This window comes from Marmota monax, unplaced genomic scaffold (genome assembly GCF_021218885.2).
Source record: "Marmota monax isolate L192 unplaced genomic scaffold, Marmota_monax_Labrador192_F-V1.1 WCK01_AAM20220418_F8-fsc00671, whole genome shotgun sequence".
NCBI classification, from domain to species: Eukaryota; Metazoa; Chordata; class Mammalia; order Rodentia; family Sciuridae; genus Marmota; species Marmota monax.
This window is the reverse complement of record NW_026695249.1, coordinates 148,060-170,209: the sequence shown is the minus strand read 5'-3', so window position 1 is coordinate 170,209 and position 22,150 is coordinate 148,060. Positions and strand designations below refer to the sequence as shown.

Here is a 22,150-nt window from a genome sequence, read left to right as displayed (position 1 = left end):
CTAGGGTTATTATTAGGGTCAGGGTCAGCATCAGAGTTAGCATTTGGTTTAGCTAAAGGTTTATGGTTAAGGCTCGAATTAGCATTAGGGTTATGTTTAGGATTAGGGTAATGGATAGGGTTTAGTTTAGGTTTCACTGAAGGATTAGGGAAATGGATGAGTTAGGTTTAGCAATCGGGTTACGGTTACCATTAGGATTAGGGTTATGTTTAGTGTAATGGATAGGTTTAGAGCTAGGGTTAGGGCTAGGTTATGATTTTGTTTAAGTCTAGGATCAGGGTTAGGTTTAGGGATAGGTCTAGGGTGTCATTTGAGGTAGTTTAGGGTTAGGGTAAGTGTTAGGTTTAGTGCTAGGATTATGGTTAGGTGAGAGTAAGGGTTAATGTTTGAACTATAGTTAGGGCTAGGGTGAGGGTTCGTTTTAGGTTTAGGTCTAGGTTTACATCCATGGTTAGAGTTAGGTTTAGTGGTAGGGATGGGTTTTTAATTAGGGTTAGGGTTAGAGTTAGGGTAATGGATATGGTTAGAGCTAAAGTTCAGTCTAGGGTTAACGTTAGGATTAGAGATAGGGTTAGAGATAGGGTTTAGGATAGAGATATAGTTATGTTTAGTGTAAAGGTTAGGCTTTGAGCTAGGGTTAGGTCTAAGGCTAGGCTTTTTTTAGGGCTAGGTTTAGGGCTAGGGTTAGGCTAAAGTTTATGCTTAGAGCTAAGTTTAGGACTAGGATTAGGGCTAGGTTTTATGTTAGATTTAGCAATAGGCCTAGGACTGTGGTTAATGTAAGAGCTAGGGATATGTTTAGGGTTAATTTTAGGGTTAGGGTTATGGCTAGGTCTAGTGTTAGGTCTAGATATTGAGTTAGTGTCATGTTTAAAGCTAGGTTCAGTGTTAGAATTAGGGTCAGTTTGGGGGATAGGTTTAGGGTTAGGGTTAGAGCCAGAATTAGGACTAGGTTTAGGTCTATGGTACGGTAAGTGCTCGGTTTAGGATGAGTGTTATTGTTAGTGCTAGTGTTAGGTTTTTGTTTAGGTTTAGGGCTAGAGTTATAGCTATATCTAGGATTATCTTTGGGTCTAGGTCTAGTGTTAGGCTTACGTAAAGGTATAGGGTTACCAATAGGGCTAGTGTTAGGGTTGTGTTTAGGGTTAGGGTCAGGTTTAGACCTAGGGCTATTGTTAGGGTCACATGAGGGTCAGGGTTAGGTTTAGACGTAGAATGAGGGCTAGAGTTATGACTAGTATTATGGTAGAGTTTAAATTAGGATAAGGATTAGAATTAGGACTAGAGTTAGCATTTGAGTTAGGGTTTGGCTTAGTGTAAGGAATAAGGTTAGATATAGGGTTAGGGCTAGTGTTAGGGTTAGTGTTAGGGCTAGTATCACGGTTAAAGCTAGGTTTAGGGTTCAGGGTAGGTGAGGGTAATTGATAGGTTTGGGGAAAGTGATAGGGTTTGGGTTAAGCCTAGAGTTAGCATTATGGTAAGGGTTACGTTTAGGGTAATGGATACAGTTAGAGTTCAGGTTAGGGCTAGGGTTCTTGTTAAAATTAGGTCTTGTGTTAGGGTTAAGGTGAGGGTTAGAAATAGAATTATGTTTGGGGTTAGGTTTAGCATAAGTGTTTGGTTCTGAGCTATGGTTAGGGTTAGGCTGAGAGTTAGGTTCAGAGTTAGGTCTAGGGATAGAATTATGATAAATTTTGGGTTAGGGTTGGGGTTAGGGTTAGATCTAGGTTTAGTGTTAGGGGCAGAATAAGGATCAGGGTTAGGGTTAATGTTTGGGATAGTGTTAGAGCTAAAACAAAGGCTAGGGTTAGGACTATTAATAGGGTTAGGGTTTTGGATAGTCTAAAGACTAGAGATAGGTCTAGGGTTACTCTTAGGTTTAGGGTTTAACTTGGGGTAAGGGATCGATTTAGATCTAGGTTTAGGGCTATGGTTAGGGTTAGAGTTAGAGTTAAAGCTAGGTTTAGGGCTAGGTTTAAGGCTAGATTTTGTGTTAGGGTTAGGGCTAGGATTAGGGCAACAGCTAATGTCAGATCTAGGGTTACCATTAGGGTTAGTTTTAGGCTTAGGGTTAGGGGTAGTTTGAGTGCTAGGTTTAGGTTTAAGGTTAAGGTGATATTTATAGATACGGTTCTTGTTAGGATAGGAGTCAGGTTCAGGGTTAGTTTTAGGGTTAGCGTTAAGACTCGAATTAGGGCTATTGTTAATGTTAGTGTTTAGTTTGAGTTTAGGGCAGTGTTTAGATCTAGGGTGACTGTTAAGAAATGAGTCAGGGTCAGGATTAGTTTTAAGGTGAGGCATAGGACTCGAATTAGGGCTGGGTTTACATCTAAGTGTAGTGTTAGTGTTTTTTTTTAAGTTAAGATTTAGGGTTAGGGCTATTGCTCGGTTTTGGTTTACTGCTAGGATTGGGTTAGGGCTAGTTTTACAATTATCATTAGGGTTAGGGCTACTGTTAGTGTTAGGCTTAGGCTTAGGTTTAAAGTTAGATTTAGAGTTATGGTTAGGGCCGGGACTAACTTTAGGGCAAGTGTTAGGGCTACTGTTAGGTTTATGGTAGCAGACAGGGATATAACTAGGGCTAGGGCAAAATTTAGAGTTAGTCTTAGGGCTAGGGTTAGGATAGGGTTAGAGATAGAGCTAAATTAGTGCTAGGATTAGGCATAGGTTTTGTGTTTAGCTTTAGCCTAGGGTTAGGGTTAGAGTTAGGTTTAAATTTAGAGTAAGGGATAAAATTATAGCTAGGTTTAGAGGTAGGGTGAGGGTTAGAATTAGGGTTAGCTGTAGGGCTAGAGATAGGGTTATGATTAAGGCTAGGTTTAGGACAAAAATGAGGGCTAGGTGTGTTTTTATGGTTAGGTCTAGGATCAGGGCTAGGGCTAATTTCAGGTCCAGAATTATGGATAAAGATAATTTTAGGGTTAGGTTTATGGCTAAGTCTAGGCTAAGGGTTATGTGTTGGGTTATGGTCAAGTTTAGAGTTAGGGCTTTATTAGGGTCAAGGTCTGGGTTAGGGTTTGAGAGAGGTAAAGGTTTCAATTTTAGGTTTGTATTAATTTTAGGATTAGGGGTAGGGTAATGAAAGGGTTTGATTTAGAATTCAGGTTAGGTTTAGGGTAATGGAAGGGTTAGTATTAGGGATAGGGTTAGGTTTATGCTTAGGGTTATCATTATGTTTTGGGTTATGGTTATGTTAATGGATAGTGTTAGAGATCAGTTTAAGGCTAAAGTTATGGTTACAATTAGGGCTAGAGTTAGGGTTAGGTCAGGTTTAAAGCTAGTGTTAGGGTTCTGATTAGACCTAGGTTTTGGGTTATGTTAGGGATAGGGTTAGGTTTACTGCTAATATAAGTACTAAGTTCAAAATTAGGGCTAGTTTTAGGGTTTTAATGCTAGATTTTGTGTTAGGTGTAGGTTTACTGTTAGGGTGATGTTTATAGCTAGAAGTGTTAGTGTCAGTGTCAGTTTCAGGGTTAGTTTTAGGGTTTGGCTTCCAACTCAAATAAGTCTAGGTTTAGGTCTAGGTGTAAGCTTAGGGTTTGGTTTAGGTTAATGTTTAGGGTTAGAGCTATGGTTCAGTTTTGTTTTAGGGCTATGGCTAGCATTAAGGCTCATTTTAGGATTAGTTTTATGGTTTGGGCTAGTGTTAGGTATAGGCTTAAGCTTCAGATTAAGGCTAGTGTTACAGTTACATTTTGCCTAAGATTAGTGCTAGGGATAAGAATAGGGAAAGGGTTAGCACTAGGGTTATGGCTATGGATAGGGTTAAGGTAAGGGATAGGGTTAAAATGAGTGATAGGGCTAGTATGAGAGAGTTAGTCTTAGGGCTAGGGTTAGGGTTAAGTTTTGAGATAGGGCTAAATTATGGTTAGGATTATGTTAGGTCTAGGGTTAGGGCTAGTTTTAAGTTTAGGCTTAAGCATTGTGTTAGTGTTAGATTTAGAGTTAGATTTTGATCTAGGGTTAGTGCTATGGCTAAGGGTAAGGCAAGGGTTACCACTAGGGTTAGGGTTAGAATTAGGGTTTAATTTAGGGTAAGGGATGTGGTTATAGCTAGGCTTAGAATAAGGGCAGGGTTTACTATTAGGTTTAGAACTAGGGTTAGTTTTTGGGTTATGATTAAGGCTATGTTTAGTGCTATGATGAGGACTAGGATTTGTTTTAGGGTTAGGGATAGTATTAAGGCTATGTCTAATGTCAGCTCTAGGGTTACAGTTAGGGATAGATTTAGATTTAGGTTTATGGCTTGGTCCAGTGTAAGGGTTGGGGTTTTTGTTAGGGTCAGGTTTAAATCTAGGGTTTCTTTTAGACTCAGGGTTAGGATTAGGGTTTGGGTTAATTTAGTGTTTAGGTGCATGGCTTGAATAGTGTTAGATTTATGGTTAGGGTAATGACAGGGTTAGGTTTAGGGTTTAGGTTTGGTTTAGTGTAATGTATAGGGTTAAGGTTAGGCCTAGTTTTATCAGAAGGGTTAGGGTTATCATTAGGGTAATGGACAGGGTTATCTCTAAGTGTAGGGCTAGGGTAATGTATAGGATCAGGGCTCGTGTTTGGGATAGGGTTAGGTTTAAATTTAGGGTTAAAGTGAGATTTAGGACTAAGATTAAGGCTAGGTTTTGCGTTAGGATAGGGCTAGGGTTAAGGCTACTGCTAATGTATGAAGTAGATCTATGATTAAAACTAGTTATAATTTAGGTCTAGGTGTAGTATTAAGGTGAGGTTTACAGTGATGATGAAGTTTAGAGCCAGGGTTAGTGTTAGGGTCAGAGTCAGGGTCAGGGTTAGTTTTTGGGTTAGGGTTAGACTATAATTAGTGATAGGGTTAGGGCTAGGTGTAGGGTTAGAATTTGGTTTAGGTTAAGGGTTAAGTTTAGGGCTATGACTTGGTTTTGTTTTAGAGCTAGGGTTAGGGTTAGGGCTAGTTTTATGATTAGTCTTATGGTTAGGGCTAGTGTAAGTGTGAGATTTATTCTTAGGTTAAGGATTAGAGATGAGTAGAGTTATGGTTAAGTTTAGTCTTAGGGTTAGGGTTAAATTTAGAGTTATGTTTAGATCTAGGTTTTGTGATAGGGAAAAATATAGGGCTATGATAGGGCTACGTTTAGGGCTAGTTATATGGTGATGGTAAGGGATAGGGTTAGAACTATATAGGTCTAGTGTGAGTGTTAGAGTTAGTCTTAGGGCTGGGGTTATGGTTAGGGATAGGGCTAAATTAGGGCTTGGATTAGGTGTAGGGTTAGTGTTAGGGTTAAACCTAAGGTTAGGTCTAGGGTTAGTTTTAGGTTTAAGGTTAGGTTAAGTTTAGGGTAAGGGATGGGAATATAGCTAATTTTAGGACTAGGGTGAGAATTACAGTTAAGGTTAGGGTTAACATTAGGGTAAGGGTTATGATTAAGGTGAGGTTCATGGCTAGGATGTGAACTTAATTTTGTATTAAGGTTAGGGCTAGGATTAGAGCTAGGGCTAATGTCAGGTCTAGGATATGGTTAGGGATAGTGTTAGGGTTAGGTTTTTGGCTAAGTCTATTGTAAATTTTAGGTTTCTTGCTAGCATCAGGTTTAGAGCTCTGTGTATTATTAGAGTCAGGGTCAAGTTTAGGGTTGCAGTAGATTAAGATTTATGTTTAGGGCTCAAATTGTCTTATGTTTAAGGATCAGGTAATGACACAATTAGGTTTATGGTTCAGGTTAGGTTCAGGATAATAGATAGGATTAAGTCTAGTGCTAGGATTAGGGTTACGCCTAGGGTTAGCATAAGGTTTTTAGTTATCTTAGGGTAATGAATATGTTTAGATCTAGGGTTAGAGCTAGGGTTATGGTTAGGATTAGGTCTGGGGTTAGGATAATGGTTATAGTTAGGGCCAGGGGTTATTGTTAGGGTTAGCTTTAGGGTTGAATCTAAGGTAGGGCTTGGATTAGGCTAGGTTTTGTGATAGGTTAGGGCTATGGCTAATGTAAGAACTAGTGTAATTATTAAGACTATTTTTTGGTTAATGTTAGGGCTAGGTGTAGTTTTAGGGTTAGTTTTAGTGTTAGTGTGAAGTTAAGAGCTAGGGTTAGTGTTAGTGTCAGAGACAGTGTTCGGGTAGAGTAATGGTTAGTGTTAAAGCCAGAATTAGGAGTAGGGTTAGGTCTAGAGGTAGGGTTAGAGTTTGGGATAGGTTAAGGGTTATTGTTAGAGCTAGGTATAGTTTGTCTTTATGTCTAGAGTTATAGTTATGGGTAGATTTAGTATTAGGTTTACGTCTAGTGCTAGTGTTAGGGTTAGGTTTAGGTATAAGTTTACCAGTAGGGCTAGTGTTAGTGTTCGGTTTAGGGTCATGTTTAGATTTAGAGCTAAGATTAGTGTTAGGGTCAGAATAATGGTCAGGGATAGGGTTAGGGTTTGGGTTATGGTTAGATCTAAAATGAAGGCTAGGGTGAAAACTAGTTGTTGAGTTAGGATTCGGTTAGGCTAAGCATTAGTGCTAAGAATACGGTTAGCATTAGGATGAGGGTTTGGCTTAGGGTAAGCGATAGGGTTAGAGCTAAGGTTAGGACTAGGGTTAGAGTTAGGTTTATTAGGGCTTGGATTAGGGCTAGTTTTTTTTATTAGGGTTAGGGCTAGTGTTATGATTATGGGTATTTAAAGAAATAGGGTTACCATTAGGGTTAGTTTTAGGGTTAAGTTTAGGGTTAGGCCTGGTGTTAGGGTTAGGTTTAAGGTTAGGGTGATGTTTAGAGCTAGGTTTAGTGTTTGGATATGAGTCAAGGTCATGGTTAGGTTTAGGGTTAGGGTTAGGTTTCAAATTATGGCTAGGGTTACAGCTGGTGTAGGGTTAGGGTTTGGTCTAGGTTAAGCGTTAGTGTTAGGGGTATGGCTCAGTTTTGTTTTAGGGCTAGAGCTAGAGTTAGGGCTAATTTTAGGAATAGCATTAGAGTTAGAGGTAATTTCAGGGTTAGGCTGAGGCCTCAGGTTAGTGTTAGTTTAGAGACAAGTTAGTGCTAGGGCTAAGGTTTATGATTAGGGTTAGGGCTTGGGTTAGGTTTACAGTAAGGGATAGGGTTAATTTTATAGCTAGGTTTTGATCTAGAATTAGTGCTAGGGCAAGTGTTATGACTAGGGTTAGGGCTTGGGTTAGGGTTATGGTAATATATAGTGTTAGAAGTAGAGATAGGTCGTTTGTGAAAACTTTAGTTAGCCTTAATTATAGGGTAAGGGTTAGGGTTAGGAATAGGGCTATATTAGGGCTAGGATTAGGGCTAGGTTTAATATTAGGGTTAGGGCTAGAGTTAGGGTTATGATTAGGGCTAGGGTCTAGGGGCTAGGGCTAGGGTTAGGGTCAGTGTAAGGGTTAGGGTTTAAGCTACGGTTAGCACGCTAGGTGAAGTTTTAAGGTTTAATGTTAGCTCTAGGTTAGGGTTATGGTTATTTTTAGGGTTAGGTTTGGGGTTAGGGCTAGAGTTTTCATTACGGTTATGGTTAGTTTTAGAGTAACGTATTGGATTAGATGTAAGATTAGGTTTAGGGTTAAGTTTAGGTTATGATTAAATTTAGGTTTAGGTATAGGTTTAGTTTTGATTTATGGTAAGGTTTAGTATTAAGTTTATGGTAAGTGTTAGGTTTAGTGTTAAGTCGAGGGTTAGGTTTATGATTAGGGTTAGGGATAGGGTTAGGTTTAGGATCATTATTACGTTTAGGGTTAGGGTTAGAGTAATGTTAGGTTTAGAGCTATGGTTAGTACTAGGGTTAAGTTTAAGATTCGGGCTAGGATTAGATTTATGTTTATGAATAGGGCTATGATTATGCTTAGGGTAAGGGTTAGGCTTTGAGCTAGGGTTATGTCTAAGGTGAAGGTTAGTGTTAGGGCTACATTTAGGATTATGGTTATGCTAGGGTATGATTAGGCCTCAGAAAAGGGCTAGGTTTTGTGTTAGGTTTAGGCCCAAGTTTAAGGCTATGTGTAATGTAAGATCTAGGGTTCTGGTTAGAGATAGTTTTAGGGTTAGGGTTAAGGCTGTGTCTAGTGTTAGGTTTAGGTTTTGTGTTAGGTTCAGGTTTAGAGCTAGGATTAGTGTTAGTGTTAGGGTCAGTGTTCAGGTCAGAGTTAGATTTAGTGTGAAAGCCAGAATTAGGACTAGGTTTAGGTCTAGGGATAGGGATAGTGTTCACTTTAGGTTAAGGATTATGTTAGGGCTAGGGCTCAGTTTTTTTTTTTTTTTTTTTTTGGTCTAGATCTAGAGTTATGGCTATATTTAGGATTAGGCTTAGATCTAGGACTAGAGTTAGGCATAAGTTTAGTGGTAGGGCTAGTTTTAGGGTCTGGTTTAGGGTTAGGTTAAGATTTAGACTGAGAGTTTGTGTTAGGTAATGATTTAGTTAGGTTTAGAGCTAGAATGAGGGCTAGGGTTAGAACTAGTAATAGGGTTAGGGTTTGGATTAGGCTATGCATTAGGATTAGGACTAAGGTTAACATTATGGATAGGGTTTGGCTTAGGGTAAGTGATAGAGTTAGAGCTAGGGTTAGGGCAAGGTTTAGGGTTAGGGTACGGCTAGGGCTATATTTAGGTTTTTGTTTACATCTAGGTTTAGGACTCAGATTAGGGCTAGTTTTCTGTTAGGTTTAGGACTAGGGTTAGGGCTATGGCTAATATAAGAATTAAGGTTATGATTAGAGTTAGTATTTGGTCTAGATCTAGTGTTAGCGCTATCTTTAGGGTTAGTGTGATATTAAGAATTAAGGTTAGTGTTAGGTTATAAGTCAGGGTCAGGGTTAATTTTATGACTAGGACATGAATTAGAGCTAGAAGGTGATGGCTAGGTTTAGGGTTAGGTTTTTGGTTTAGGTTAACATTTAGGGTTAGGACAATGGCTCAGTTTTGTTTAAGGGATAAGTCTAGGGTTATGGCTAGTTTAAAAATTAGCGATAGTGTTAGGTTTAGTGGTAGGTTGAGGATTAGGCTTAGTGTTAGGGTCAAATATAGAGTTACTGTTAGATCTAGGGTAGGTCTGGGACTAGAGTTAGGGCTAAGTTTAGGGCTTGTGTTAAGTTTATTGTAATGGATGGGGTTAGAACTAGAAATAGGGCTAGGGGGAGATTTAGATTAAGTCTTAGGCCAAGGTTAGTGGTAGAGTTAGGGTTAGGGCTAAGTTAAGGCTAGGATTAAAGCGATGGTTAGTGTTAGGGTTAGACCTATGGTTAGGGCTAGAGGTATGGTTAGTATTAGCATTAGGGTTAGTGATAGGCTTAGGGGAAAGGATTGGGTTATACCTAAGTTCAGGTCTAGGGCGAGGCTTAAAATTAGATATAAGGCTAGAGTTAGGGTTTGGGTTAGGATTAAGGCTAGGTAAAATCCTAAGATGAGGACTAGTGTTAGTGTCAGGGTTAGGGCTAGGATTAGGGCTGGGGCTAATATCAGGTCTGGGTTCATGGTTATGGTTAGTTTTAGGGTTAGGTTATGGCTAGGTATAGTGTAAGTTTTAGGTTTAGGTTAAGGGTTATGTTTAAATCTAGGTGTATTATTAGGGCCAGGGTTCGAGGTAGGGTTTGATTTAGTTAAGATTTATGTTTAAGGCTTGAATTATCATTAGGGATAGAGTTAGGGTTCAGGTTAGCATAATTGATAGGGTTATGTTTAAGGTTCAGGTTAGGTTTAGAGTACTGAATAGGGTTAGTGTTAGCAATAGTGTTTGCGTTAGGCCTAGGGTTAGCATTTGGATAAGGCTTATCTTTAGGGTAATGGATAGGGTTTGAGCTAATGTTAGGGTTAGGGTTAAGATTAGAATTAGGACTAGGGTTAGTGTTAGGCCTACACTTAGTGTCAGGGTTAAGTTTGGGCTAAGTGTTAGCATTTGATCTAGGATTAGGGCTAGTGTGAGTGTTAGGGTTAGAGTCAGGGCTAAAGTTAGGGTTAGTGTTATGTTTAGTATAAGGTTAGAGTTTGAGCTAGAAAGAGGGTTAGTGTGAGGGTTTGGGTTAGGTCGAGGCTTATTGTTAGGGTTACAATAAGGGCTAGTTTTAGGGCTAGGATAAGTGCTAAGTTTTGTGAGGCTTATGTATAGCATTAGGGCTATTGGTAATGTAAGAGCTAGGGATATGGTTATGGCTAGTTTTATGGTTAAGGTTATGGATAAGTCTAGTGTTCTAGTTCGGTTTTGGGTTAGAATAAGCTTTAGAGCTAGGGTTTGTTTTAGGGTAATGGTCATTGTTCGGGGTAGGGTTAGGTTTAGGGTGAGGGCCAGATTTAGGACTAATGTTAGTTCTAGGCTTAGAGTTAGTCTTTACGTTAGGTTAACAGTTATTGTTAGGGCTAGTGATAGGTTTTGTTTAGGGCTAAGGCTAGATTTATGACTGTATTTAGGATTCGATTTGGTCTAGTGATAGTGTTACTGTTAGGTTTAGGTATAGGTTTACTGAAGTTGGTAGGATTAGGCTTCACTTTACGGTTAGTGTTAGGCTTAGACCTGGGGTGAATGTTAGGGTCAGAATAAGGGTCAGCATTAGAGTTAAGATTAGAGCTAGAATGAGGGCTAGGTTTAGGACTAGTAATAGAGATAGTGTTTGAGGTGGGCTAAGGATTAGGGTTAGGACTAGGGTAGCATTAGGATGAGGGTTTGGCATAGGGTAAAAGAAAGGGTTAGAAGTAGAGTTAGTGTTAGGGTTAGGTTTACGGTTAAACCTAGGTTTATGGCTTGGAATAGGGCTAGAATTTGTATTAGCATTAGGGCTACAACTAATGAAAGAACTGGGATTTTGATTAGCACTAGTTCTAGTGTTTGTGTTAGGTCAATGTTTAGAGCTAGGTTTACTGTTAGGGTCTGAGTAAGGGTCAGGGTTTATTCTAGGGTTAGGGTTAGGACTCAAATTATGGCAACGTTAGGGCTAGGTGTAGGATTAGGTCTTGGTTTAGGTTAAGGGTTAGGGTTAGAGTAATTGCTCTATTTTGTTTTAGGGCTAGGATACTCTTAGGGCTAGTTTTCCAATAAGCATTAGGGTTAGTGCCAGTGTTAGAGTGAGCTTTAGGCTAAAGTTTAGGGTTAGATCCCCGTTTAGGGTAGGGTGAATTTAGGGCTAGGGCTAGGGATAGGGTTTGGGTTATGATAAAGGATAGGTTTAGAAATATGGATAGGGATAGGGCGAGAGTTAGAGTTAGTCTTAGGGCTATTGATAGTGTTAGGTTTAGGGTTAGGGCTAATTTAGGGCTAGATTAGAACTATAGTTAGTGGTAGGTTTAGGCCTAGGTTTAGGGCTAGGGTTAGGGTTAACATTAGGATTAGGGTAAGGTATGATGCTACAGCTACACTTAGGGCTAGGGCAAAGCATAAAATTAGGGTTAGGGCTTGGGTTAATGTTAGAGTTAGGATTAAGGCTAGGCTTAGGGATAGGATTATGTCTAGGATTTGTGTTAGAGTTAGGGCTAGGATTAGGGATAGGGCTAAATTCAGGTCTAGGGTTATGGTTAGGGATAGTTTTAGAGTAAGGGTTATGGCCAGATCTATTGTAAGTGTTAGGTTTAAGGTTAGGTTCAGGTTTACAGCTAGAGGTATTATTAGGGTCAGAGTCGGATTTAGCATATGCGTTAGGTTAAGGATTAGGCTTAGGGCTCAAATTAGATTTAAGGTTAGTTTTAGGGTTAGGGTAATGGATATGGTTAAGTTTAGTGTTAGTGTTACTGTCAGAGTCAGCATCAGTATTACTGATAAGAGTTAGGGATAGACTGGAATTAGGGTTAGGGTTAAGGTTAGGTGTAGTTTTATGGTTTGTGAAAGGGTTAGGTAAGAATTATGGATATGTCAAATGTCAAGTCTAGGATTATGGTTTGGTTAGGATTAGGGTTAGGGCTTTGTCACAGTTTTGTTTTACAACTTGGGCTACTTTTAGGATTAGTGATAGTGTTAGCACTAGTGGTATGGGAGTTTTAGGCTTAGATTTATTGTTATGGTAAGTTCTAGGTTTAGGGATATGGCTATGTTTAGGGCTAAGGTTAGGGCTAATGTTAGGGTTATTAATGGATGAAGTTAAAAGTAGAAATAGGCCTCTGTTGAGAGTTAAAGTTAGTCTTAGGGCTCTGGTTAGGGTTAGGTTTAGGGTTAGGGGTAAATTAGGGCTAGATTTAGGGCTAGGGTTAGGGTTAGGGGAAGGGGAAGGGATGGGGTTATAGCTAGGTTTAAGGCTAGAGCGAGGGTTAGAATTAGGGTTAGGGCTAGGGTTAGGATTAAGTCTATGTTTAGTGCTAGCATGAGGCTTTGTGTTAGGGCTAGAGCTAAGATTAGAGATAGGGCTAATGTCAGGCCTAGTTTTATGGTTAGTGTTAGTTTTAGGGTTAGATTATGGCTAGATCTAGTGTAAGGTTTAGGTTTAGGTAAGAGGTTTAAAGCAAGGTGTATTATTATTAGGGTCAGAATCCAGTTAGGGTTTGGTTTAGGTAAATTTTTAGGGTTAAGGATTGAATTAGTTTAGGGTTAGGGTTACGGAGAGGGTAATTATAGGATTTGGTGTAGTGTTCAGGTTAGTTTTAGAGTAATGGTTAGTGTTAGTGATAAGGTTAGAGTTATGTCTAGGGTTAGCATATGAGTTAGGGTCGTCTTTAGGGAATTGGATAGTGTTAGAGCTAAGGTTAGGACTAGGGATAAGGTTATTATTAGGGCTAGGGTTAGGGTGAGGTCTAGGGTTAGTGTCAGGGACAGTTTTAGTTTAAGTATTAGCATTTGAGCTAGGGTTAGGTCTTGGACGAGGGTTAGGCTTAGGATCAGGTCTAAAGTTAGCTTTAGGGTTATGTTTAGGGTAAGGGTTAGAGTTTGAGCTAGTTTTAGGGCTCAGGTGAGGGTAGGATTATGCTTAGGTCTAGGGTTATGGTTACGGTTATGATTACGGCTAGGTTTAGGGCTAGGATAATGGCTAGGTTTTGTGTGAGGTTCAGGGCTAATATTAGGGCTAACATATAAGTGTTAGGAATATGTTTATGGCTAGTTTTAGGGTCAGGGTCAGGTGTATTCCTAGTGTTAGGGTTTGGTTTTGGGTTAGATTAAGGTTTAGAGCTAGAGTTTGTTTAGGGTTAAGGGCCATTGTTCAGGATAGGGTTAGATTTAGTGTGAGTGCCAGAACTACAACTAGCGCTGGGTCTAGGGATAGGTTAGTCTTTAATTTAGGTTAACGGTTATTTTTAGGGCTAGTGCTAGGTTTTTTGTTTAGGACTAGGTCTAGATTTATGACTATATTTAGGATTATGTCTCATCTTGTGCTGATGTTACTATTAGGTTTAAGTATAGTTTAACCGGTATGGGAAGTGTTAGGGTTTGGTTTATTGTTAGGGTCATGTTTAGATTTGTTGTTGGTGTTAGGGTCAGAATAAGGGTCAAGGTTAGGGTTAGGTTTAGAGCTAGAATGTGGGATAGAAGTGGACTATTAATACAGTTAGGGTTTGAGGTAAGCTAAGGATTCAGTTTAGGACTAGGTAGCATTAGAGTGAGGGTTTGGCTTAGCGGAAGAGATAGGGCTTAAAGTAGGGTTAGGGTTAGGTATTGGTTTAGGGTTAGGGTTAAGGTTAAGGTTAGGGTTGGTCTTATGGTTGAACCTAGGGTTAGAGCTTGGATTAGCACTAGTATTTTTGTTAGCTTTAGGGTATGGCTAACAGAAAAACTTCATTTCTGATTAGAGCTAGATCTAATGTTAGTGTTAGGGCAATGTATAGAGCTAGGGTTAGTGTTAGGATCCGAGACAGGGTCAGAGTTTCTTCTAGGTTTAGGTTTATGACTAAAATTATGGCAAAGTTTAGGGCTAGTTTTAGGGTTAGTGTTTGGTTTAGGTTAAGGGTTAGGGTTAGGTTTATGGCTCAGTTTTGTTTTAGGGCTAGGTCAGGGTTAGGGCTAGTTTTCCAATTAGCATTGCTGTTCAGCCTAGGGTTAGGGTGAGATTTAGGCCTAAGGTTAGGGTTTGATCCAGGTTTAGGGGTAAGGCAAAGGTTAGGGCTAAGGTTGGGCTAGATAGGGCTAGGTTTTGGATTATGGTAATGGATAAGTTTAGAACTAGGGATAGAACTAGGGTGAGAGTTAGAGTTAGTGTTAGGGATAGGGATAGGGTTAGGTTTAGTGTTAGGCCTAAGTTAGGGCTAGGATTAGTGCTAGGGTTAGTGTTATCTTTAGGCCTAGGTGTAGGGCTAGGGTTAAGGTTAGCATTAGTGTTTTGGTAAGGAATGATGTTACAGCTATGTTTAGAGCTAGGACAAGGGATAAAATTAGGGATAGGGCTGTGGTAAAGATCAGGGAAAGGATTAAAGCTGTCCTTAGAAATAGGATTAGGGCTAGGGATAGGACTAACATCAGGTCTAGCATTAAGGTTAGGTAGGGTTAAGGATAGCGCTATGGCTCAATTTTGTTTTAGAACTGGGCCTAGGGTTAGGGCTAGTTTTATGATTAGCAAAACTGTTAGGGCTTATGGTAGGGTAAAGTTTAGGCTTAGATTTATTGTTATGGTTAGGTCTAGGTTTAGGGCTATGGCTAGTGTTAGTGCTAAGTTTAGGTCTACTGTTAGGTTTATGGTAACAGATAGGGTTAGAATTAGAAATAGGGCTAGGTTCAGAGTTTGAGTTAGTCTTTGGGCTAAGGTTAGGGTTAAGTTTAGGGATAGGGCTAAATTCGGGCTAGGATTAGTGCTAGAGTTAGTGTTAGGGTTAGGCCTAGTGTTAGGGTTAGGATTAGGTTTAGGGGAAGTGATTGGGCTATAGCTAGCTTTAGGGCTAGGACAAGGGTGAGAATTAGTGTTAGAACTAAGGTTAGGGTTTGGATAAGGATTAAGACTAGGTTTAGGGCTAGGCTGAGGTTTGTGTTAGGGCTATGGATAGGATTAGGGAAAGGGCTAATGTCAAGTCTAGGTTTAGGGTTAGTATTACTTTTAGTGTTAGGTTATGGCTATGTCTATTGTAAGGTTTAGGTGTAGGGTAAGGGTCAATGTTAGAGCCAGGTGTATTATTAGGGTCAGGGTCAGGGTAGGGTTTGGTTTAGATTAAGATTTAGGATTTAGGGTTTATGCTTGAATTAGCGGTGGGTTTGAGTTAGGGTTTGGGTAATAGATAGGATTAAGTTTATGGTTCCTTTTAGGTTTAGAGTAATGGATAGGGTTAGTGTTAACAATAGGGTTATTGTTAGGCCTAAGGTTAGCATTTGGGTTAGGCATTTCTTTAGGGTAATGGATAGGGTTAGAGCTAAGGTTAGAGCTATGGTTAAGTTTAGGATTAGGGTAAGGGTTAGGGTTAGGCCTAGGTTTAACTTTAGGTTTAGGGTTAGGGTAACTGTAGACATTTGAGGTAGAGATAGGGCTAGGGCGAAGTTTAGGTTTTGAGTCAAGGCTAGTGTTAGGTTTAGAGTTAGGGTTATATTAGGCTAAGGATTAGAGTTTGAACTAGGGTTAGGGCTATTAGGGCTAGGGTGAGGGTTAGCATTAGAGTTAGGACTAAGGTTATGGTTAGGGTTATGATTAGGTCTAGGTTTAAGGCTAGGTTTTGTGTGATGTTTAGGGCTAACGTTAGGGATTGTTTAATACAAGAATGAGGGATATGGCTATGGCTAATTTTAGGGTAAGGGTAATGGATAATTCTAGTGTTAGGGTTAGGTTTTGGTTTAGGATAAGGTTTAGAGCTAGGGTTTCTATTAGATAAAGGGTCATTGTGGGGTTAGGGTTAGTTTTAGGTTTAGAGCCACAATTAGGTTTAGCATTTAGTCTAGTGAGAGGTTTAGTCTTTACGTTAATTTAAGGGTTATTGTTAGGGCTAGTGCTAGGATTTTGTTTAGGGCTAGGGCTAGATTTATGACTCTATTTATAATTAGGTTTGTCTACTGCTACTTGTACTGTTAGGTTTAGGTGTAAGTTTACCGGTAGAGGTAGTGTAACAGTTCAGTTTAAAGTTAGGGTCAGGTTTAGATCTGGGTTTAGTGTTAGTGTCAGAATAAGGGTCCAGGTTAGGGTTAGGGTTAGAGCTAGAATGAGGGCTATGTTTAGGACTAGTAATAGATTTAGGGTTTGGGGAAGGCTAAGAATTATAGTTAGATCTAGGGTAGCATTAGGATGAAGATTTGGCTTAGGTTAAGGGATAGGGTGATATGTAGGGCTAGGGTTAAGTGTTAGGGTTAGTGTTAGAGTTAGGGTTAGGGTTAGCATTAGTTTTTGGTTTGGGGTTATATTTAGGTTAAGGGTTAGTGTTAGGGTTAGTGTTAGGTGTAGGATTAAGATTAGGTGGGTGTTAGGGTTAGGGTTAGGGTTAGGACAGGTTTAGGTTTAGGGTTTGGTTAGGGTTAGGGTTAGGGTTAGTGTTACATTAAGGTTATGGATAGGGTTAAGGTTGATGGTTAGTGTTAGTGTTAGGGTTAGGGTTAGTATTCAGATTAGGGTTAGAGGTAGGTTAAGGTTTAGGGTTAGGGTTAGTGTTCAGGGTTAGGTTTAGGTTTATTGTTAGGGTTAAGGTTAGGGTTAGGATTAGTGTTAGGGTTACAGTTAGGTTTAGGTTTACATTAAGTGTTAGGGTTTGTGTTAGAGTTAGGGTTTGGTTTAGGGTTAGGTTTACAGTTAAGATTAGTGTTATATTGAGGGTTAGGGTTAGGCTTAGGGTTAGAGTTAGGGTTAGTGTTAGGTTTAATGTTAGTGTTTGTGGTGGGGTTATGGTTAGGTTTATGGTTCAGGTTAGGATTAGGGTTAGTTTTAGAATTAGGGTTAGGTTTAGGTTTAGGTTTATTGTTAGGTTCAGTGTTAGGTTTACGGTTATGGTTTCTGTTAGAGTTAGGTTTTGGGTTATTTTAGGGTTATATTTAGCTTTGGGATTAGGGTTAGGGTTAGTGTTATGGTTAGGGTTATAGTTAGGTGTAATGTTAGTGGTACCATTTGAGTAAATGTAAGGTTTAGGGTTAGTGTTATGTTTAGGCTTAGAGTTAGGGTTAGTGTTAGTTATACAGTTATGGTTGGGGTTAGTATTTGTGTTAGGTTTAGTCTTAAGTTTAGTGTTAGGGTTACTCTTAGGGTTAATGTTAGGGTTGGGGTTAGGCAAGGATTGGTGTTATGGTTAGGGTTAGGGTTTGTGTTAGGGTTAGAGTTAAAGTTAGGGTTTGTTTTAGGGTTATTGTTAGGATGTGGTTTGTGTTAGGGTTACAGTTGGCTTTAGGGATAGGGTTCGTGTTAAGGTTAGGTTTGGGGTTAGTTTTAGGGCAAGGTGTAGGTTTACGGTTAAGTTTAGGATTAGTATTACAGTTAGGTTTGGGTTTGGGTTGGGATTCGTCTTTGGGTTAAGGTAACAGTTAGTTTTATGGTTAGTGTTAGGGTTAGGGTTAAGGTTAGTGTTAGATTTAGTGTTAAGGTTAGGGCTAGGTTTACGGTGAGGTTTAGTGTTAGTGTTAGGGTTAGGATTAGGTTTAGTGTTAGGGTAAGGGTTAGGATTAGGGTTAGTTTTCAGGATAGTGTTTGGTTTAGGATTTTTGTTAAGGTTAGCTTTAGGTTTAGGGTTAGGGTTAGGGTTATTCTTAGGATTAGGTTTAGAGTTAGGATTGCATATTGGGTTAGTATTAGTGTTTGGGTTAATGTTAGGGTAAGGGTTAGTGTTTGGGTTATGGTAAAAGTTAGGTTTAGGTTTGTGTTAGGTTTAGGGTTAGGTTTAGCGTCAGGTTTAGGGTTAGGATTAGATGAGTGTTATGGTTAGGGTAACAGTTAAGGTTAGTGTTTGTTTTAGGGTTAGGGTTAGGATTAGGGAAAAAGTTAGGTTTAGGGTTCAGTTAGGTTTTGTGTTAGGGTTAGTGTTAGGGTTAGGGTTACAGGTAGGATTGAGGTTAGGTTTTGGTTTAAGGTAATGATTAGTGTTAGGGTTAAGTTTAGGGTTAGGATTATTGTTTAGTTATGATTAGAGTTAGATTTAGGGTTAGGCTTAGGGTTACGGTTAGTGTTAGGATTAGTGTTAGGTATAGGGTTAGGGTTAAGATTAGTTATAGGGTTAGGGTTTGGGTTAGGGTTAGTGTTAGGGTTAGCTTCAGGATTAGTGTTAGGGTTAGAGTAAGGTAAGGTTTAGGGTAAACTTTAGGTTAGGGTTAGGGTTAGGGTTTGGTTAGGGTTTGTGTTAGGGCTGGCATTAGGGTTAGGGTTTGTGTTATTGTTAGGGTTAAGGTGTGGGTTAGTGTTAGGGTTAGGGTTATGTTTAAGTTTAGGCTTCATGTTAGAGTTTCAGTTAGGGTTAGATTTAAAGATAGTTGTAGGATTATGGTTAGGAATAGTGTTAGTGTTACAGTTAGAATTAGGATACGTTTTCGGATTAGTCTTTGTGTTAGTGTTAGAGTTAGGTTGAAGCTTAGTGTTACAGTTAGGGTTAAAATAACTGTTAGGGTTAAGGTTACGTTTATGGTGAGTTTTAGAGTTAGTGTTAGTGTTATAATTACGGTTCATGAGAGTGTTAGGGTTAGGTTATTGTAAGGGTTAGGGTTAGTGTTAGGGTTAGGATTAGGATTTGTGTTAGAGTTACATTTAGGATTATGTTTATGGTTACGGTTAGAGTTAGGATTAGCGTTAGTGTTAGATTAGGTATAGGGGTGGGTTAATGTTAGTGGTAGTGTTCGGGTAAGGTTTAAGATTGGGGTTAAAGTTAGGGTTAGGTTTCGGTTTAGAGTTAGGTTAGGATTAGGGTTATGTTTAGGGTTCTTGTTAGAGTTAAGGTTATGGTAAGTGTTAGCTTTAGGTTTATGTTTAGGGTTACGGTTAGGTATAGTGTTAGTGTTAGGGATAGGTTTAGGGTTAGTATTAGGGTGAGGGCTGGGGTTAGGGTTAGGGTTAGGTTTAGGGTTAGTTTTAGGGTTAGTGTTTATGGTTATGTTTAGGTTTAGTGTAAAGTTTAGGGTTAGTGTTAGTGTTAGTGTTAGGGTTAGGGTTAGTGTTAGGGATAGGGTTAGTGTTAGATTTGGGTTTGGTTTAGGGTTAGATTTAGTATTAGTTTTAGGGTTAGGTTTAGGGAGAGTGTTAGGGTTAGTGATAGGTTTGGGGTTAGGGCTAAGGTTATGGTTAGTGTTAGTGTTATACTTAGGGTTAGTGTTACTTTTAGGGTTTATTTTAGGCTTAGGTTTAGGGTTAGTTTTAGGGTTATGGTTAGTGTTAGGGTTCGGTTTTGGGTTAGGCTAAGTTGTAGAATTTGGTTTAGGGTTAGATTTAGTGATAGGATTGTGTTTGTGTGAGGGATATGGTTTGTGTTAGCGTAAGATTTAGGGTTGGAGTGTCAGGATTAGGGATAGGGTAAGGGTTAGGGTTAGGGTTAGGATTAGGGGTAGAGTGAGGCTTATGTTATGTTTAGGGATAGGTTTAGGGTTAGTTTTAGGGTTACTTGTAAGTTAGGGTTAATGTTAGGGTTAGGGTTATGTTTAGTGTTGGGTTACGGTTTATGTAATGGGAAGGGTTAAGGTCATGGTTAGGAGTAGGATTTGTTTTAGGGTTAGGTTCAGTGTTAGTGTAAGGGCTAGGGTTAGCGTTAGTGATAGTGTTAGGGTTAGGGATAGGTTTAGGGTTACTCTTACGATTAGGGTTAGAATTAGTGTTAGGGTCAGGGTTATGGGTAAGTTTAGTGTTAGGATTAGGGTTGGGTTTATGGTTAACATTAGTTTTTGGGTTATGGTTAGGTTTGGATTAGGGCTAGTGTTAAGGTTAGTGTTAAGGTAAAAATTATGGTTTGTGTTAGGGTAATTGTTAGCTTCTGGTTTTGTGTTATGTTTAGAGTTAAAATTAGTGCTTTGGTTATGATTAGAAGGAGGGTTAGAGTGAGGCATATGGTTACTCAAGGTTATGGTTAGAATTCGGGTTAGAGGGAGACTTAGGTGTAGGTTTAGGGTTAGTTTTAGGGTTACTTGTAGGTTAGGTTAGTGTTAGGATTAGGGTTAGGATTAGTGTTAGTGTTAGTTTTATGTTTATGGTTTGTTTAGGGTAAGGTTTAGGGTGAGGGTTAGGGGTAGGGTTAGGTTTACGGTTAGGTTCTGTGTTAGTGTTAGTGTTAGGGTTAGCATTAGGAATAGTGCTAGTGTTGGGGATCGGTTTAGGGTTAGAATTAGGGTTAGGGCCACGATCTGCTCCACTTCCTCTCCACCCCTGTTCCCAGAGGCAAAAGCCCCTGGTCAGGGCAGGGCGGCGCCACAGAATCCCCCGGCCCCAGAAGAAGCGCCATCTCCCACCTCCACCATGGAACCCACACACTGTCCCTCACCGAAGAGGACCTGACTGAAGTGAAGAAGGATGCTTTAGAAAACTTGCAGGTTTACTTATGTGAGAAAATCATAGCTGAGAGACATTTTGATCATCTACGTGCAAAAAAAATAGTAGAGAAGACACTGAAGAAATTTCTTGCCAGACATCAAGTAGAAAAAGGGCTGGAAAATTGTTAGACTACTTACAAGAAAACCCCAAAGGACTGGACACTCTTGTTGAATCTATTCGGAGAGAAAAAAACACAGAACTTCTTGATACAGAAGATTACAGATGAAGTGTTAAAACTTAGAAATATAAAACTAGAACATCTGAAAGGACTGCAATGTAGCATCTATGAACCTTTTCCAGACAGAGCCATGAACAATCTTTCTAGATCAAATTCAAATGAAAGTAATTCCTCTGAAGAACTGAGAGCATCCACTGTCATGTACCATCCAGAAGGAGAATCCAGCACAGCTCCCTTCTTTTCTACTGATTCTTCTCTGAATTTGCCTGTCCTGGAAGTAGGCAGAACTGAAAATACCATCTTCTCTTCAACTACATTTCCTAGACCTGGGGACCCTGGGGCTCCTCCTTTGCCACCAGAGTTGCAGTTAGATGGAGGAACTTGTGGAAGCTCTAGTGAGATGTTTCTTCCCTTAAGATCAGGTGCTGTTTTACCACAATGACACTTTACTGCCTTTTATTTTTTTTAGTAGTGACAAAAAATGTTTTAAAGGATATGAATCTTTTTATAAAATCACTATAATGATTTGCTTCCATTTGATAAATGTCTTTTAAAACAATGTAAGTATACGTTGTAAATATAATTTTTTAGAATAAAAGAAGCATACATTTGGAATAGCAAAATGTAAATCATGTTGATCATGTACTTTTCAGTATTTTTTTTCATTTTTTAGGTGGTTTAGTACTTTGAAATTTTTTATATTGTAAGATAATTTTAATATGGAACATTTCTCTATTGGGGAACAGAAAGACTGGGAATAATGTTCACAATGCATTTGTACAAGAAATTTTCTGAGTATAGCCTTTTCAACCCATTTACCAGTAAATTTTCAGCATTAAGCTATTTCTATTTGGCAAGAAGCTGATGACTGATGGGAAAGCTGCCAGTAAACTGAAAAGAATCTCTTTCCCACTCATTTGGTCTTATGGGGTCTTCTCCTGATTCCGGAGGAACATATGGAGTTTGAGCCACTTATGATCTGTTTGCCAAAATTCTTACTAACCTTACTAATTGATACTACTTTCTTTGGGTTTTTACAGTCTATCCTTTATAATTTTCTTTCTCCAAAAAATATCTCTGTAGGAATCTCATTACATGTAAATTGGTGAGATTTTTAAAAATACTTTCTCTGTATTTTTCATTCTTTTAATGAGTACCACTATACAGTTGAAATGGCTAGAACAAATTGGTTTTGAGATGTGTGACAATTCTGTTTTTAATACTATTTGAAACAATTAGGCCATTAGCCAGATTTATCGTGTTCTTGTATAACAAAATTTAAGTAATTTCACACATATAAATCTTATGTTCTCATCGTCTTCATTTAAATTATAATTCTACCAGTTTCCAGACATTCACCTCCTATGTATTCCTATTATTTTAAAAACCCAGAAGTGGAAATTTGCTATCAACAATAAAAGGTTTTTTTTTTTTTTTTTGTTTTGTTTTTATAATGTAGTGATATGTTTTGGAGTTTCAAATTTTTCAATAGGGAATGTCTAAAATACCACCACCCAGGTAGAGGTTAGTTTTAATACTGAATTTCTTTTAGGCTATTGAATAATGATATAAACAATAAAATGAAGGTCTTAAACTTAGGCTTTGGATTTTGAATCCTATAAGTCAATTTTTTTTCTCTTTAAACACTAAAAGCTTACCATTGCCAAAAATATACAAATTAGAATGACATAATGACATGATATGCAATTTGTTACTGTTGATTAATGCAGCAGTGA

The 22,150-nt window shown here is 38.9% G+C and overlaps 1 pseudogene; it reads left to right on the top strand.

Moving 5' to 3' along the window:
- Window positions 1-20,081: 20,081 nt before the first annotated feature.
- LOC124104030 (B-cell lymphoma/leukemia 10-like) lies at window positions 20,082-20,884 on the top strand (annotated as a pseudogene).
- The last annotated feature ends 1,266 nt before the right edge of the window (window positions 20,885-22,150 follow it).